At 42.3% G+C, this 18,114-nt stretch overlaps 1 protein-coding gene across 1 annotated transcript in view; it reads left to right on the forward strand.

Annotated features, from left to right (window-relative positions):
- Positions 1 to 18,114, forward strand: part of HDGFL3 (HDGF like 3) — a 37,101-nt gene that overhangs the window by 4,430 nt on the left and 14,557 nt on the right. The window lies entirely within an intron of this gene.

Below are 18,114 nucleotides of genomic sequence, written 5' to 3' on the forward strand. Positions count from 1 at the left end.
GCTGATTTAAAAATAGGAAGGAAGCTGTTAATGCAACTGTAGAGAGCAGAGAAAAAGTCTGGAATGACCTCAATAAAATAAGAACATGCCCAAATAAATGGCTGATGCCATTATTGAACAGAAGTCTAGGATTGTGCAGCTGGGGAGACAAGAACTGTACTTGGATAAGCAGCAGGAGGTTGTGTAGAGATGGCGAAGTTTATTTGGGATAGTACAGGAGACCCAAACAGGTAAGACAATGTATTTTGATGTAAAACACATGGATGTTTAAAGCTGTTTAGAACACGTTGTGCTGGGAGGAGAGCACAGCATTTAAAGTGTTGGTGTCACACCGTTATGAAGGTGTATTTCCTATCTTCTCTGGGTGAAGTTCCTATTTCCTGGGCTCCTGTTTGTCTTGTCCACTTCCTTTATTGTTACTCTGAATTAACACGTACTTTAACTCCAAATTTGCTGCTTAGCTAACAATATTTCTATGAATGCCACTGTTAAAAAACATCTGGCTATAGCAATGGCAGAATGAGATTTGGGGCACTTCAATGTATTAGTTGCAAATGGATGTGAAATTTTCAGTATATTGCTTGGAGTAATACATAGTAAATGCTGTCATTTTAATGGGAACCAATTGCAGTGGCAGGCTGAGCCATCGTAATGTAGTGATTACATGGTGGTTTTTAGCTCAGTATTTTCAATATTGTTGACTGTGTCCCCCTTCCAAGCAGGAAAGTAAGGCACATGAAAGTATAAACTAAAATAATTCAAGGGAATGGTTTAAAGGTAAGCTTATGCCTAAAGACTGTTAGACGAGAGCCTAGAATGGCTCATAACATTATGGTATCGTAATGTAATATAATGTTAGACACTATTGAAAGAAATTACTACTAAAGAGAAACAGAAGACTTTCAGTATCAGTAAAAAAAATTCAAAAATATATTTTGGTCACCCCTATGCAGGCATTTTAGTAAATAAACATCTGCCATGCTGTTCAGTGAAGTGTGGATGGAGCCAGCGGGTTGATTTTGGTTCAGGCGTAGGTGCAGGACCAAGGCTTATGTTCTGACATCATTTGATAAAGCACAAGGTACAGAACCAACTTTGGTCTGTTATAATGGCCAGTATGACAGCTTGCAAATATCAAACTCTCCAACACATCATAGAAGAAAGGTTCTGCGTTTTAAGTGTTTGATATTTAAAACAGACCGTTTGTTTTTGTATTAATATAAGAATAAGGGAAGGTGGGGTTTTCCCTGGCAGAGTTTATCTTTTTTGGCAAAGAATGACAGACAAAAATCAGATTAGATCCAGAAAACTTCAAAGGGTCCATTGAAATAGACAACAGATCTTTCTCTGTGTTTTTCTGCCAAAATTTGGTCTGCAGTCTTTTGAGCTTTTCTCCTTGGCCATTTGGGACCTGTCCAGTCCTTCACCATGTGCTTTCCTCCTTTCCCCTTTCTGGTTGCTCTGGTTTATGACCTCACTTTTGCCATGTTACTAAATATGAGTCCCCTGTGACTTCTCCTTTACCAACTCAGAGCTTCTTCAGTCTCTCTCCCTCTTTAATTAGGTACCTCACTCGACATCAGTCCTTGGAGATTTGCAAGCATTTTTTCCTGGCAGGTCTCTGTTTGTTCCTTTCTGAGATGAGACATGAGTTGCTGATCACTGCAAAGGTGTGGCTTATCCTAGGAACTGATGGTGAGGTCATGGCTTCTTCAGGCAACACTTCCATGAGTTCTGCTGTGGTGCATGGGAGAAGAGCACATTTAAGGCAATGAGTCCTTTAGGGAATTGTTTGTAATTTTTAATTCTTCTGCACCATATTGACACATGTTGCTTAGACAGCATTTAAACTTTGGTCATATCCTAGAGTAGGGGTGAACGCATTTTCACTGACTTAATCAGTTCATTGAGTACTGATTCCTTCATTTCATAAAACAAAAATGACAAGAAATGAAGCATTAATTCTCCTACTGTTTGGAAAGTAGGGAACTTAAGTAGCTGATAGTCTTTTTCTGTCGTCCTGCAATCAGTTTTAAGTGTGAATTAAAAAGATTTCATCTGAGGATTGTAGCATAAAATGTCATCCTTTTTATACATGAGGTTGAACCATAGCTTATAGTAAAACCTTTGCTCTTGTTTGGCAAATGAATCATTTTGGGGCCAAGATGTTCCATGTTTGTTGTTAGCACAGCAGGGGTATATGGGGAAACATCTTTAAAATTCAGTTCTTTAAATGTCTCTACTGGTTTTTTTTTTCCTCTTTAATTAGTTTAAATAATTAGCCCCAAATGTGCAAGTCTGATCTTTTTGTGCATATGACAATAGATGAATACATTTTCTCCTGCAGTGTCACAATTTTAAGTCCAAATGAAGCTAGCACAGAATAAAGACAGTTGTCTCGGAAGTTTTGAGGCAATAAGCAACTAAAGTTTTTCATACTCATACTCTGCAGGCTTGATAGATAATTTTCCTTGTTTCTTTGGAGCCACTGAATAATTTTCATCAACTGATCTCATGGAAATTGTTGGGTATGTATTTTGAATGAAGGAATAGTGCCCCTTTCAGTGAAATCTGTAGCCTGTCAAGTCAATCTGTATGTTGCTATTACAAAAAGATAGGAGAAATATTTTTTTCTCCTCATTAATTGACAGATCTCTTTTTTTAATTGGGTGAAGAAGCTTTTAGGGCCCCCAACCAGAATGAACTTCTTGTAGACAACAAAATGAAGACAGAGTTTTCAGGCTTAACTCTTAATTTCCTGATTTTTCTGTCATATTAACACATTAACAAGTCTTCCTGAAGTCAGGGTAATAAAAATCTTGTAAGCAAGTGATTGCTGACAGTAAGTACATATACAGTTGTCATTTGAGGATAGGTGAAAGAACTTCCTGATAATGCTGGAGAAGTGATAACAATGGGGAGAGGCTGGACATTTTAACTGTTCCAAATGATGGTACCTGGGCAGCAAAAACCTTTCCACTGTGTACTTGAGAGGCACGAGGGAGAAGGAGGCTGCCCGAGGCCTCTCAGTAATACTGTAATTTGAGTGATAAATATAGCAACAAACACGGGGAAGTAGCCATTGTGGAGGCAGGAAGAGGTTGTGGAGATGTCTTTCTAAAGGTGTTAGGAGTTAGCTGACCATTAGTAATGTGCTGTTTCTTTAGGTGTCTTGGCACTTTTCAAGGCTGCCCCTGTGCCGTCCATCTCTGATCCCTACCTCCCATGGATGTGTCCGTGTGTTTGAGACATTCCTGTCCTGTGCACAGGTACACATGGTCCCCTGGAAAAGATTGGATGTTTAAAACACAGGTGTAGCACATGGGCAGGGCATCAGCTGACTCTGGACTCCAACAGAGGCAGCATCAGCAGCCAGTAATTTGGCTGAAGCACAATGGAGCAATGAGAATGAACCTTTATTTGAAAGATTCCAAGAAATATTTGGCAAACAAGACAGTATCATGAGATAAAGCTTTTAAAACTTAAAGAAGGAAACAGATCCTTGCTTCCTCCTCTTGGGAAGGTCTCTGCAGTACTGGCTTTGCACATCTGAGATTGTTTCATTCATTTGTGTAGCAGCCAGTTCTAAACCTGATACTGAAATTTGATATAAACTGCAGATTCATTTCATTTTCCTTTCTTCTACTCAGACTGTTTGACATGACAGGCTTGATAATACTTTTGCCTGAAGGGTATATGAGACCTGACTTTGGGGATTGGTTTTGTTTGTTTGTTTTTTTTTTTGGTTCTAGTAAACAAAAGGAAGGTAAGAAATTTGGGTAAATACTGCAGTATCTTAACAAAACAATGAGCTTCCCATGTTATGAAGTAGCTCCTATTGCCCCAGTCTGAAGTTTCCCCATCCTTCAAGCGGTCTCAGGTCAACCCAAATATTATCCTTGGCATCAGTGTTCCTCCAAAAAGACAAGTAATGTCCTTGAATTTCAGAAAGATTTTATCTCTGCCTCCTGGCCTTTTGTAAAGCTCTGCTGAAATCTGAAAATGCCTTCAGAGTCAACATAAAGGGAGGACATGACGTACTCTGCTCTGGGCCACACAGAGCCCAACATTAGAAAGGACAGGTGTCCATAGACTTTGGTCTCTGCCTTAGAAAAGTACATTTAAAATCTCTTTCAGCTTTCCAGCAGCAGATTGAAAGGTTAATTAGCATACATCTGTAGCTCTGACAATGCAAACTGGAAACAACTGTTTATTTTGCCTTGCAGCAATGTGTAAAGAACCTAGAGAGAGGCTGTTTGCCAGCTCTGGTTTGGCTGCTTGCATATAAGACATCATATAACAAAAGAGGAAAAACAGGGCAAAGAATTATCATACACCAAAGAATTTTCTTAAGACCATCAGTTAACAAAACATCCTACATGCAGCAGAGTAAGGAGGGCCAGGAGGGAAGGAAAAAATTCCAGGCTGTAGGGACCTTACAGATGTCACTGTGGTGTCACTGATACCAACTAGGAAACAGTGTGTCAGCCTTTAAAGTCAGGAACTTTGACCTTCTTGGGCTTGGAAGGCACCTGCCTATGAAGCCACTTAAAATACAAAGAGTAAAACTACACGGAAGGCAATGAGTAGAAGAAACTTTAAGTCTGGGAGAGCTCAAGATACAATTGCACAATAATGCAAACTATTTCTGGGAATCAATCCCATATCAGAATGGATTACTGAATGTACTAAATATAAGTACATATTGAAACTTAATAATAACACAGGGAGTGACCTCACAGAGATCTGTAGCATCAGTCTAGAGGTGCAGTCCAGGTGGGAGAAGCAGTTCAAAGAGAGGAACAAAAGCTATAGTTGCAAAGAACAATTCTGGAGTTGCTGATGCTTGATATGCTGATGTGTTTTACATACAAAATCACTGGAACCAAGCAGCTCTTTTTTGCTAGTTTTTCTTCAGCTTCACAAAACTTGTATTTTACAGCATTCAAACCTCCATAAAGGGTTACGGTCAACCCTTTCTTTTAATTCTTGGAGGACAGTGTATCTTCATCATCTGGATCTCTTCCATGTGTAGAAAACAAGAATCCAAGTCTCCATTCCCTAGTCTCTAAGCTATTTTTTGGTAACTAGGAGGCAGGTCCTGCAGCTCTTCTTCCACTTAATCCTCTGGGAGATGTTTGGATGTAGGGCACTTACAGTTCACCTTTTCTGTGGCACTGTATCTTCTGTGGGGTGGGACCAAGGGAGTGAGGTGCCCATGGAGCAGAGTTTGGACTCACGTGTGCCATGGTTGTCTGTCCTGGCACAGCAGATAAGGTGATGCCAGGAAGTGCAGCACTGTACTTTGAAAGTCGATTTGTATCCTTCCTTCTGTTGAGTTTTGCTTTTCTCTTTTCTACCTCTGCTTGTTCAGAGACCAACCAGGCACGATGGCTGAGGGGAGGCTCTAAAGCCAGCACACATGGAGGGCTGTGTTTGCCACCCCATAGGAAAAGCAAAGCTGTCCATGTATGGCCTCCTTCCTTTCTTGGGATTGAATTGGTTGCTGAACACTGAATCAATCCCACCAGCCTCACTGATTGTTTTTGGTGTGTGCATTGCCCTAATTATCTGTGTATTTTTCCTTAGCTCCGTTTAACATGTTCCCAGTCTGTCCATCCCTGTCCTGCACAAGGGCTGGATCATTCTCCCAGGTGCAGTGGAACCCTTGGGGCTCTCTGCCCACGCTGGCAGGACGTGTGTTTGTACACGGGATTGCTGCAGAGTGCACACTGGTTATTCAAATGTAACTTGTGGTCCACTATTGGCTTCCTGTAGTATTGCTGCTTCCAGCTTTCTCTCTCTGACATTGCCAAGCCTTTTCCCCAGCTGTGTTGTGTTTTTCCCTTTGCAGACTGAATTCCAGTTTACGTGCAGCTCGTATTTCTCCCAGACCCAGGACTGTGAGTCAGTTGTCACTGGGTTTACAATCACTGGGTGTAGGGAATTGACTGCACATTTCTGCATACACACCTATGATCCTGAGACTATTTTTTTAATATCTGCAAAGGTTTCCACCTCACTGTCCCAAATGCCACTTCCAGAACATGGAAAAAGGTGCTGAGGGAGGCAGATCCTGGCAAGAAATACACCTAAGCAAGGCATCTCATGCTAGGCACTGTGTCCTAATGTAGTGGCATGTTTTTGTCATCTTTTTCTTAAAGTAATTAGTTGCTTGTTGGTTTTCAGCCCAGATGTCATAGTTTCCATCTGAGCCAGTGTAAATTTGTATTTCTTTAAGGATTTCTTCAGACTCTATTATCTGGAATCCAATTAAGTAGTGTTCATTCAGGATTAATCACATGTGGAAGTGTTTGCAGAACTGAAGTTCCTGTGTTCTTAGCAGCCTACTATTACTGCTGTATTTCATTATTCCCCAGTAGGAAAGGGCTGGGGAATTTTATGTGCTAGTTGCCCTGCACAGACCCACTGCAAGGCTGTCCTGGGTGTTAAGGAACAGCAGGAAGAAGATGATACCTTATCCCAGTAGTTTGCCCTCTAAAGACCATGTCCCAAAGGCAGAGAATGAGTTTGACTGCATAAAGATTCCTTGATTTCAATAAAACTGCTTACATATGTGCTGCCATGCCTGTAGAAACATAAAGTAGGACCACAGCCTACGGGAGAAGGCAGACGTTCATATTAAAAAAGAAAAAATAAAATCTGACATTCCTTACTGCAATGCCTCTCCAGATACCAAGACTTTTGAAAGATATTAGTGGTGCGGCAAACTCAAAAGATAATTCTTTTCATATGGTGTCTGGATCAGGTGACTTGCATATGTGCACATTTTCAGGTACCCCTTTTGCTGCTTTTTATCAGAAGTTCTTTTTAAAAGTTTTCCTCTTGTGCAAATTTTATTTACCTTTGTCACAGTCAGTATTTCTATCACAGCTTGTAGAAGAAGGTTGCACAAAGCTATTAGGCCTCATGGTTAGAATTTTAATGTCTGCAAAGTAGTAAGTTTGTTCTGTCTGATAATATTTTGTTTTCTTTGCATTTATTTGTGAGATTCTGCTTTTGGAGCTTTTTAATGTTTGTAAGGTAGTGGGTCAGTTTTGTGAACAGATTTTTTGAATTGGTACTTCTGGTAAAATGACAAGAACTCCTTGTTAAAAGATGAAAACAGATTAGAGAAGACACATTTTTCAGATGGGGCTCTTCAGCATTAAAATGCTGTGAATGTTTGCTCCTTATCTTTTAGAAGATGCTTTATGCCATCTCCTGCCTTACAAATGAATGGATTCACCTGTGTATATAATTGCTGTGTTATTGTGCTGGATGGGATCTGATCATACAAAGACAATGGCTTTGTTTATGCTGCCAAACTGTATGCCCAGCTGTGCTTGCTGGATCAAGCCTCTAGCTGTTAACGTTCTAGAAGGCCATAATAATAAAGATTTTAGTGGCAATATGTTCAGAAGAAATGCCAGCTTCTTTAGCAGATGTGGGAGCAAGGGGAACAATTTTTTAATGAGAAGCTTATACTTTTTCTGAAACATTTGGTGCTAGATGATGGTGTTAGTTTGCTTGTCAAATGTCAGCTAGGCAGTGACCTGCCATAATGGCAGGGGTGTTAGGGTTGGAACCAAGGCAGATTTATTGAAAATGATGCCATCCTGAATGCTGCATGTGAGGCTGGATTGGGGATCTTGACAGGTGAAAGCAGTGTGAACGAAGGCACTGTGGTTGTGGAGCGTGGTTTGGACACATCATGTGTCATCACCATTGCATTAGAAAGTAAAGGCAAGTGACAGAATTAAAATTTTCAATACTGACAGAAAGGCTTTTGGTCTATATAAACACTCTGTCTGGATCCCAGTATAAATCTCTATGTGCAGTGTTCCCTGATGTCCTTCCTAGTTCCAGATGTGTGTATCACTAACCAAGTCCTCTTTGTTTGTAATTGCCTTTTCCATTTATTTGCACAAAATGAGTTAGAATAATACGCTGGTTTTTTATAGCTGCTTTTTAAAACAAAATAGCAACCTGATTTAAAACGTGCTTAGTATGGATGCCATCCCTGATTCATAGGTTTTAAAAATTTAATATTAATGTATGTGGGAAATAGTACAGTTCCACACATGTAATTTGTTCCTTGACAGCCTGGATCCTTAAAATTAATCTTCTGGTTACCTCTCCAAGACTGGGATAGAAATGAGCAGCAGTGATGACCAGAAGGTATAGAGATGGAAAGGTAGAGAAAATCAGAGGAGGAAAGCAGGTTCTGGAGTGAACTTTGTGACATAACTGCAGCTGAGTTACTGGGCTTTGTAGGTAACTTGTGTTCATGGCAACACCATATTCTGAGAGGTTCTTTGAGAGTAACACAAAAAACTGACACATGCTTCATACATCTATTCAGCTTAACATACTGGATAGAAACAATGGATATTAAAAAGTAACTCTTCATCCTACACAAATATAAACATATAGGCAACTTCAAGCTCATGATTAATCCATGTGAATTAGAAGACTATTCACATGCTTAAAAACTTGTATTAAGTGGTTTTGATGGAGAATATATTCCTTATGATGGGCTGTCACCCTAGCAAATCTGGCCACAACCATATTGATGTATTCATCTTGTCTCTGACATTAGTGCCACTTATGTTTCTAAAAATACATATTTTTGTCTTTCATGTTTTCATTATTTCATTTGAGTTATATTTTTCTAACATGGTTTAGTAATTGGGATTTAAGTTCATAGGTCTACTGTACATAATGGAGTGCTTTGTATGTTTTAATATAGTTTCATTCCTGAAAGCTGCTGCTTGAGCTTGGGGGGCTGGGTTTGAGAAAAATGTTCATTTTAATAAATAAGATTGTTATTGTTTTAGGGACTATCTAGGTAAATTTCACCAACATTGTATTTAGAGTCAAAACTAAATAAAAATTCTCATTCTGAGGTTTTGGCAGCAGAAAAATGGGCAGGTGGGGAGGGGTATGACTTGACTTGGAAAAACTTGTTCCCAAGTCTCTTTAGACAGGAGGATTAAAATTCCTAAGAGTTTAATCTAGACTGGGGGACTTTGCAAAGAAGGCATTTGACACCCTAACGACAGCTCCTGGAAATAGAAAAAGGAAATAGAAATGTAGAGACTGAAAGCAAACCCAGTAAAAATACCAAAGCTGGGTCCGAGTGCTGCACAGAGACCACTGTGACTCCGTGAATCTTTTTTCTCTCCATGGTTTTAGCAACCCAGATGACACAGGCAAAAGTTCCATCTTACCAAAATAGTATGGGGGTTAATGGCTGGTTTTGTGCCATAGAGGGTGGCTGAGGCTGGGAGGGTAATGGGAACAATTATTTACACACAGTTCTTAGGTTTAGGGCAACCAGGGGCTTTCAGAGACCCTGAGCCCTCCTGCAGGTACAAGTTTGCTGTTTGGCAGCAGACTAAACAGAAAAACCTGCTTTTGCAAAATTATTGCCAATCACTCAATTTCGTTGCCTTTGCAATTAGATTTCATTGCTTCTCATTTCCCCCAGCTCACATACATGTTGTTGTTTTTTACGTGTCGCTTGCATGACAGCAAAACACCTGACTGTGTGCCAGTGATGCTCGTCCATGAGGCTCGTCCATAGCCCCAAATACGGGCTGAGGCCTCTCCCAGTCCTCCATGGACCCCTGGGCACTGTGAGTGCTGAGGTTTGGTGCTGTGAGCGTGGCTGTGCTGCTGCACTCACAGCAGGCTCCAGAGCCACCTGCACCACACCGCTGCCTGCAGAAGCGTTTGTGTGGCTGTGGCACCGCGCGTGCAGCTCGGCCGCACAAACGCGTCTTGTTTGTGCCTGCAGAGGGCTGGGGGGCTAACAGGGTACGTCAGCTCAGCATCCCAGGAAACAGAACTCCATGTTTGAAGGAGTAGCTTAAATCCTGCAAATAGATGTCCTGGTCTGAACGCATTAAGACCGTGAGTCTTTATGTTCTTGGGTCCACAGAGAGCAGCGTAATGAAGACAAATGCATGCTCAGCTGTGTCTCCATTCCCTCTGGAGGACTGGTAGGACACTCATCTCATTTCTGCTGCTGCACCTGAACCTCAGAGGGTTGCAGGATATACTTTGTGTGGGACAAAGATTTTGTGTTCTTTTTCCAGGTGACAGTAAGCATTTTCTGTATGCAGGCACTTGTTCAGTGGCAAGGAGTGTTTCAAGCCCCAGATGTTATATCCCTTGTCACAGAGGAGACAAGCCAGGAGGGTTTTCTGTACCCAGAAGCCCAGATAACAGTGGAATAGTGGAATTTCCAGTCTCAAGCTTGAATCCACCCTAGCAGGAGCCAGGGGCTTCAGAAAGTGAAGGAGACTGTTCCTTTCTTTGTCTCTGGTATGTGTATGTCCCCCTGTCACAAACTGGAGGGTTGTGTTCTCTATCCACTGATCATGTTTCCTTACCCAAAACAATCTTAGCCACAAGTCATAGTGTCATGAGGGCTCTGTGTATTTTTTTGGGAAGCTGGACCAAATACTGCACAGGGATGTTCTGTATTCTTCAGCCTGGAAATATTGTGTAAATCCAATTTTTTCAACTGACTTTTTTGGTGTAGAAAATAGGAAAATAAATGGTAAATTAAGCCAGCCAAGTTTAGGGAACTGCAGTCTTTTGGAAATTTGCTTACCTTTTGGTTTTAAGTGTGCTGATAGGGGTTTAAGGACCATCAACACTTCTTTTAAAAGCTTGGACAGTGGAATATGGAGCTTTGGGTGATACAAACGAGCCTCAAGGATAAATTCAGTTGTGTGTAGTTGACCAAATGTCAACGCTCTAGGCCAGCTGCGTCTTATTGAAAGTGTTTTGATCAAGTTAACTGGCAAAAAAATTATACCTCATGAATATAGCATTCTTCCTTAAAACCAAACAAAATCAATGAAGTAGTAGCATTCTAGTGTAAATATTGAAAAACAAAAAAATGTTCCTCAGTCTAAAGAGTTCTTTTACCATCCATGCACTCCTTTGAGCAGATGAGATACAGAAGGTGACAGGGTTTATCTGAACATTTTGGGGAAGGAGGTGATGTGATTTTTCATATCTCCTTGGCTTTTAAGAAGAGAGTAGGAGGACAGAAATACAGTGTTTGTGAATGTCCAGTCCCTGAAATTTCTCACTTATTGATGTTTTGACTGGTTAATTAATTTTTATTTGCTGTATGTCTTCTAAACACATTTTTATATGTGCATTTCTTGCACACTTGTATATTTCAAGACAATAATATTTGTGGTAAGATGGTAAAGTAGGATAACAAATTTTGTCATCAGAAACTGCTTTCATTAGGTGCTGGTGGGCTCACTCTGATTTGCTTTGGTGGATGTACATTGCAAACAATATTTTGATATCTGAGGAATAATTCAGATGAAGGAGAACCAAGCCTTCACTGTGCTTAAAGGGAAGGAAAGTAAATGTTAAATGCCTCAGAGCCGGCAATATTTGTTTAAAATAAACAATTTCTCCCCACCCATACACAAATAGAAAGTAATTTTGTGAGCCATGAAACTTAAGAAGTTTACTTTTCTCTGGCTTGCTCTTGTGTGGATTTCCCAGTGTCTGATGTTTTGATTCAGACTGTGTTGCAAGCTGTCTCTCAGCATATGGACTACTTGTTTGCCTATCTTCTGTTGGACAGCCTATTTATCACAAAACATGGGAGAAACTTAATATCTCTCTGGCCTTTCTCCTTTTGTCTGGTTTGGCAAAATTGTCTGATGTGTCCCTGAGTTATTGCAGATAAGAGTCAGACTGAAAACAGTGTGATCACATCCTTTTCTTTCCTTAGGGAAGAGACTGGGGGAAAAAAGAATCCTAGTGGTAGCACCATTGCTTCATTCACAGTAGCAGGGAAACACTTCACTTGGAGAAAACAGAGCATTTCTGCAGCAGCCCGACTTTGGGGTGTACACTGGGAGGATTACAGTTTGGTAGCATGAAATGCAACACTGACAGAGCTGCAAGTATGTGTTATTACTAATTCCTCTAATTTTAACAGTGGCCATCAAGTGCTTTATAAGGAGAAGAGTCCCATAGTCCCCATTCATAAAAGTGAGACCAGAGGAGATGCAGTGATTTGTGTGGCCAAGGTCATCCCAGGGGCCAGTGGCAGAAAGAGGACTTGTCTTTGTATCTCCTTAGTCTCCTCTGACAGTCTTCTGTCCACCAGCCCCAAAAGTGCAGAGAGGACTTGAATCACATGAATAGATCAGTTATCTACAAAGTAATGCATATAGATACCAGTCACGCAGAACTAAGCTCTGGCCCCATTTTCATACTGGAGATTAAAGCAGCTCTGCAGAAAGTGTATTTCAACTTTCTGTCTTAAAAATATGCTGCTAATTAGGGATGTAAAGGGGCTGAACTCAGCTACAAGACTGCTGATCTTTCCTAGTGAGATGTTGCTGCCAGCATTATTTGGACTCCAACTAACCCTTCATTGTCTTCTATCTTGTTGAGGTCCTGAGCATGCACAGAAAAAAAAGGAGGATTGATGTCTTTATATTGTCATTTCTGGCTGTCTGCAGGATACCCTTCAGCCATTTTCAGCAGTGCTCAAAAGTATGCTCTGCTGGTTTTAATCTTGTTTTGCTTTTTGTTTTTGCTGGTGGCACTCTTCTGTGCCCAGAGACTTTTTTAATTTTTACTTTTGTAGCTGTGCAATTCCACCTTATTAAGTTGGATTCTGCTTCTAGTCTCACCCTTCACAGGGTTATCTTTTTTAATGGGTGAAAAAGTGCATATGCCAGCATTCCACACTACGAGTTCAGGTATGTGATGTACACTGGGGAGTAGTGCTCTGCTTCAAATATCAGTCCTGATACATGAGAGAAGAAGTCAGCAGTCTCCAATCAGCTTTAGTTGGATTGCTCTTCAAATTAAGCACTATGGAATTTGAGTCACCGTTTTTAGCTTGAAGCAGGTTGGATTTTTTTTTTTTTTTTTTTTTCATTTTAGGATCCTCTGGGAAAAAAAAATTAATATTTTACATCTTATAGAACAGTATTTTAAATAATGGTTTAGAAAAGATACTGCTATACTGCTGACTCCCAGTAGCATTAGCTATTAAAAAGCATAATAAATCCATTGGAATAAAAATGTTGTAGTAAAGCAAAATATCCTATTTTAATAATGGATTTTGAAGAGTATTGCTTTTATCCATCTAGAGTTCTGCTAATAAGCTAACTGCAAGAGATCAAGCTGCTCACATGTGTTGGGCAATAATAAGCAACTTGAACCACTTTTCAGCAAATGCCACAGGCCTCTGCTCGACTGCTGTGCAGCGACTCCGGGGATTTCAGTGGAGATACGAATCTCGGCAATGGTTCTGTGTGCTTTTGCCAATCAAAGGCACTCACACTATGTCAAAACAATCAGTGATTACTGCTCTGCAGTCTTAATTCCCTCTTTTTGCAAAATAAAAGGACTTGTTCTTGTGGTTTCTATGCCCAAATAAGCATCCCCCAGATGCTGATGTAAAGTTTTCTATGCTGTAAATGGGGACCTGATGGATACTTTTGCATAACACCTTTTTTATTTTGGTGTAAAATTCTGTTGGAACGCAGCAGGACAGGGTCTGGTCGAAAGCCACCCCGAGAGCCTGGAATTCCTGTTTCTGAACAGCAGCCTATGGGCAGCACAGAGATTTTGTGATGCCATAAAACACGACACCTGCTGCCCCTCCAGCTGGAAGGAGATGCCTCTGGGCTGCCCTTCCGCCTTGCTGGGCAGAGCATCCCCATCCTCGTCCTCTGCAGTACCATCAGCCCCCAGAGCGGCTGTGCGAGCACGGCAGAGACAAAGCGCGCCGGGCTCCCCGTGTCTCGCAGAGATATGGTTCCCATTCTGCGGGGAATGGAGAGCTCTGCAGAGCACAACACCCGGGAGGGGGTGCAGCTTCCTCTGCTTCTGCACCAGCCCTCCCAGCGAGCTCCTCCGCCTGTCAGGAACATGCCACGTTATCCCGCAGGCAGGCACGGGGATGATTTGTGCTTGCGGGAGCCGCTGCTGTCCTTTCTCGCTGGGCTCTGGCTCTGCAGCGCCAGCCCAGCCCAGCCAGCAGCTCCCCAGGGTCCCCAGCCTCATGGCAGCCGGGAAGGGAACACTGCGGTGTGAGGACTGCCAAACCCACCCTGTGACAGCCGCTGGGATATACTCCCTGAGAATCAGCGATTGCCCGGCGCCACCGGGAGCAGAGCGCTTGGGCTGCACGCACATCCTAAGCGGTGAACTACAGCCTAAAGATCCTGACTCGCTTCTTGCCTCCACATTGGTAGCCACTAGCAACACGGCTTGATAAAGCCCCGCTCTGGCTGGAGAGGACCGAGGTGAATTTTCTGTTCAGTGTTCTTGACCCTAGAAGCCTGGCATTTGTTTATTGGAAAAAACCTCGCAGTTCCATCTTTAAAGCTCTGCTGCTTGGTTGGCAAACAAATGCCGGGCAGTGCAGCTCTGCTGAGGTTGTGCAAAAAGAAAGCAATTGTTATTCATTAAGCAGATGACAGCAACGGGAGCTAAGGGGATAAAACTGGAAATCTGAAACCACCTGCTTTAATTTTAGCCATAATTGAAGCGGCTGCCCATGGTGCTGCTGATGCATATATCAGATTTGCACGCCATGCTCTGCTCACACTGATTTCTGTGGCAGCAAGCTCCAGCCCGCTCTGGTTCAGGCAGGGATGGAGCTCCTGTTTGATTGCAGGTTATAGCGGGTACTTGAGAATCTGTTTGTTTCCTTCCAGGAGCAAAACACAGTCGCAGTCTGGCTCTCTGATAGACAGATGCTTTAGTCATTAGTGAGGTTTCTGTGACTACAACACGGTGTTCTAGTATGGGTGCTCTTCCCTCTTTTGTTCCTGGTTGAAGGCAGCGATGCTTTTTTTGCTCTTGTGCTCATGCGCTCATTCTCTTCCTCTCCCTCCCTCCCTCTCTCTTTCTGTCTTTGATCTTGCTGATATGGGGGAAAATATCGGATCCAAATCTGCAGCATATTTAACCAAAACATCCTGTAGAATGGGAATAAATTGTGGCTTGAGTGCAGCAGCAGGAGACTGCAGTATGGTTGCTCGTGCTGCTTGCTTTCTGCTACAACAAAACAGCAGCAATTGTCATGGAGTGCCGGAGTTGTTCTGCAGCTAAATAAGCACGTAGGGACTCCACATTCACAGAGGGCTAAGGTGGCTTTACTGGGAATAGGGAGACTGAGCAAAGCTCTCCTCTCACAGTCTCTAATGCAGGGATTTGTGTGAAAGAGGTAAAACGGGAAGAGATCTTTCCTAATGGCAGAGAGGGTCTCATCCTTCACTAAATTCCCTGGAGTTTTTGCCACAGAGTTCAGTGGCCCTAAGATAACACTGTCACTTTATATCCAACCTTGTTACAGTACAAGCAACATAAGCCCCAGAGCTGGGGAGCTCACAGCAATGTCAGTGAAGTCAGGAAAAGTCTTGACCTCAGCTGCAGAGTGAAATGTTAGAGTGGGAGCATTAACAGTCTCTCCTTTAGCTGTTTGGTGCAGATTTATACTGCATGTGTTTATATGTGTATGCCAACTCCCAAAAGCTATGAAAAGCTTTTTTTATGGTTTCCTGTGATGATACATAGTCAGAAGGGATACTTGGATGAAAAAAGAAATACGCCATGAAATGGGGAGCAGGTGAGCTGTGTGACAGATGTATGTTCTGTCCTTTGTTGATTTGGTGCTGCTCCTTAGCTAACAGTATTAAGTGCTGGGAATGAGACAGAAGGCTTAACTCCACTTGGGATACTGCTTAGAGATCCTCACTGCTTTAGAGCATAGCACATTGTGTGATGTAAGATCCCCAATCCCTTCTGATCAGCATTCCCTAGTAAGCATGTCTTCATTCCCCTCCTTTGCTGATCATTTGCAGCTGTTTACTTCATTTCATGAGAGATTCTGAGAGGGCTGAGCGGTAACTGGGCTGTGCTCTCTGTAATGCAGCCCAGAGCTGGCGCCGTGTTTCAAGTGGCCAAATGAGATTTGCACTCAAGTCCCAGCAGACACTGTTTGTCTCAGTCAAAGGAGTCCACATTGTTCTGGGGTCTGGTATCTGGACATCTTCCTTGTCACAATAAAGAGGAGGATGACTATGGCATCCAGACAGTTGAGGTGTGTTACCTCTCCCTTTACTTAGTAAAATCTTGGTAAAGATTTTAAAGTTTACAGCACAGTCTTTTTTTCCTCTGACATGTAGATACCTCCATCTTTAAGGAGGCATAAAAAGTTTTGCAGACAAGCAGTATCTCCCTGACTTGCTATCAGTTTGGGAAGGGACTTGCAGTGTTTCTAACCTTAAGTCTTTTTATCACTTCTATAATAAGTCTAATACCTGTATTTAAATAATGAATTCTGAGCAAATAGCAACACTATGGGCACTTCTTTAAAAAACGAATAGTTAATGTTAGAGCTCTAAAGTAATACCTTCAACAGGCTTTCCTCTATGTACTCCTGATGACAGAGGACACCAAAAAGCCTGTCATGTTGTTTCAGTTCCTCCATTCACACAGCTGAGCTGATAGTGAATGCAGGTGTTCATCCTTCACCAGTGTGCATCTTCCTTCTATGTGCATTTCAGTAATAGATTCTCCTTTCATTTATCAAATTATTAGCTTTGTTAGGTACAAGAGACAGGTAATTGCTGTGGCCACAAGGCATGTGACACTTGTGACAATCCTGGATTGTCTCCTGCAGACTGTGCTGGGCAGTGGGTGCATGGTGACACATGACCCAGTGTGCCAGAGCCCCACCACACACACCCTGAGAATGGTTTGGAAGTGCTCTCAGATCTCCAGATTTTGGTGCAGCTTCAGAGAATGTTCTGGTTAGACCTAAAAGATAGGCATCCATTTCTTCTACAGAAAGGAGTCCTGTGATGTTACAGTTCCACATGTGGCTCTCGTTTCTCCATCCTCAAGGGGCGTCCTTGCAGAAAGACCAAAAGGGTTTGAATTCTTACAAAAGCTCATACTCCTTTGAAAACTATGTAACCAAGCAGATGCTTTACTGTGAAAGAGGACATCCTTTCAAAACAATCTGATGCTTATTAATCAGTAAGAATTCAGTGTTAGGGGTCCTTCAGCAAGAAAAGAAAAGGAAAGCACATGTGGGTCTGGCCTCCTGAGTGAAAACCTGCAGGTTCAATCCCTGTGCTCTGCTGAGGAGCAGATTTTGTATAGCACTGTTATGTCAGCACTTTGCTCTCAGTTGCAGTGACATTTGGCAGGATTTGATATGCTTATGTTGAGGCTGAGTTGCCTTAGACCAGGCACCAAGCCATTCACCTGCTCACTGGTGCTGCCCTGTAGATATCTAGATTCATTAGCCAGAGAGTTCTCTGGACACTTAATTTCACACACCCACATATGCTCAGAAGTGCCATTTCTGGGAAGGCAAGCTCTTAGATCTTATTTAAAGCTTTGTTGTGTTTTTGGTTTATGTGGGTAGGCACCTGGACTCTCTTACTTCTGTTGCAGAGGACTACAAAATTAGACATAGACAAGATTAAGTCCTGGCCCTCACCTCCTGCGTCACAAACAATGCTCACCCAGACACTGGGAGAAGGGGTCTGGGCACTGCTCAGCTTGAGGGGTTTGTTCCAATACCAGCTCTGTCTCAGGAGAACACCCTCAGCACCCCTCCTGTCACTGCTCTGCAGCTGTATCCTGAGAAATACGAGGCCAGGATTAAAATGTGAAAGAAGAGAGAGGGTCGAGAGGGGAGTGGTAACCAAAGCCAGTTATCAGGGTGCTGCAGGGGAAGGAGAGTCCCTGGCCCTCCTCCCTGGTGTGCATTACACATTTTACGCTCTGTACCACCATCACCACAGGAAGCACCACTGGGAGATTGTCCAGTGTTCCAGCTGCAGAGTCTCAGAGATATCATCTGTTCCCCATTTGTTGCAGAAGTTACTGAGGTGGCTGTGTGAGACAGGCAGGATTACCCTCTGGGCTTCGATGCCTTTGATGAGGCAGCATCTGAAGTTAACACTTAAATTAAGCAGACTTGATTTTATTGCCTTTCTGTATTATAATGCCCATGAAATCATTAAAATCATTTGTGTGTGCTCCTGGGTCTTCTGCTGTTTCCTTTCAGTACTTCAGTCATAT

The sequence above is a fragment of the Poecile atricapillus genome, chromosome 11 (assembly GCF_030490865.1).
Source record: "Poecile atricapillus isolate bPoeAtr1 chromosome 11, bPoeAtr1.hap1, whole genome shotgun sequence".
Lineage (NCBI taxonomy): Eukaryota > Metazoa > Chordata > Aves > Passeriformes > Paridae > Poecile > Poecile atricapillus.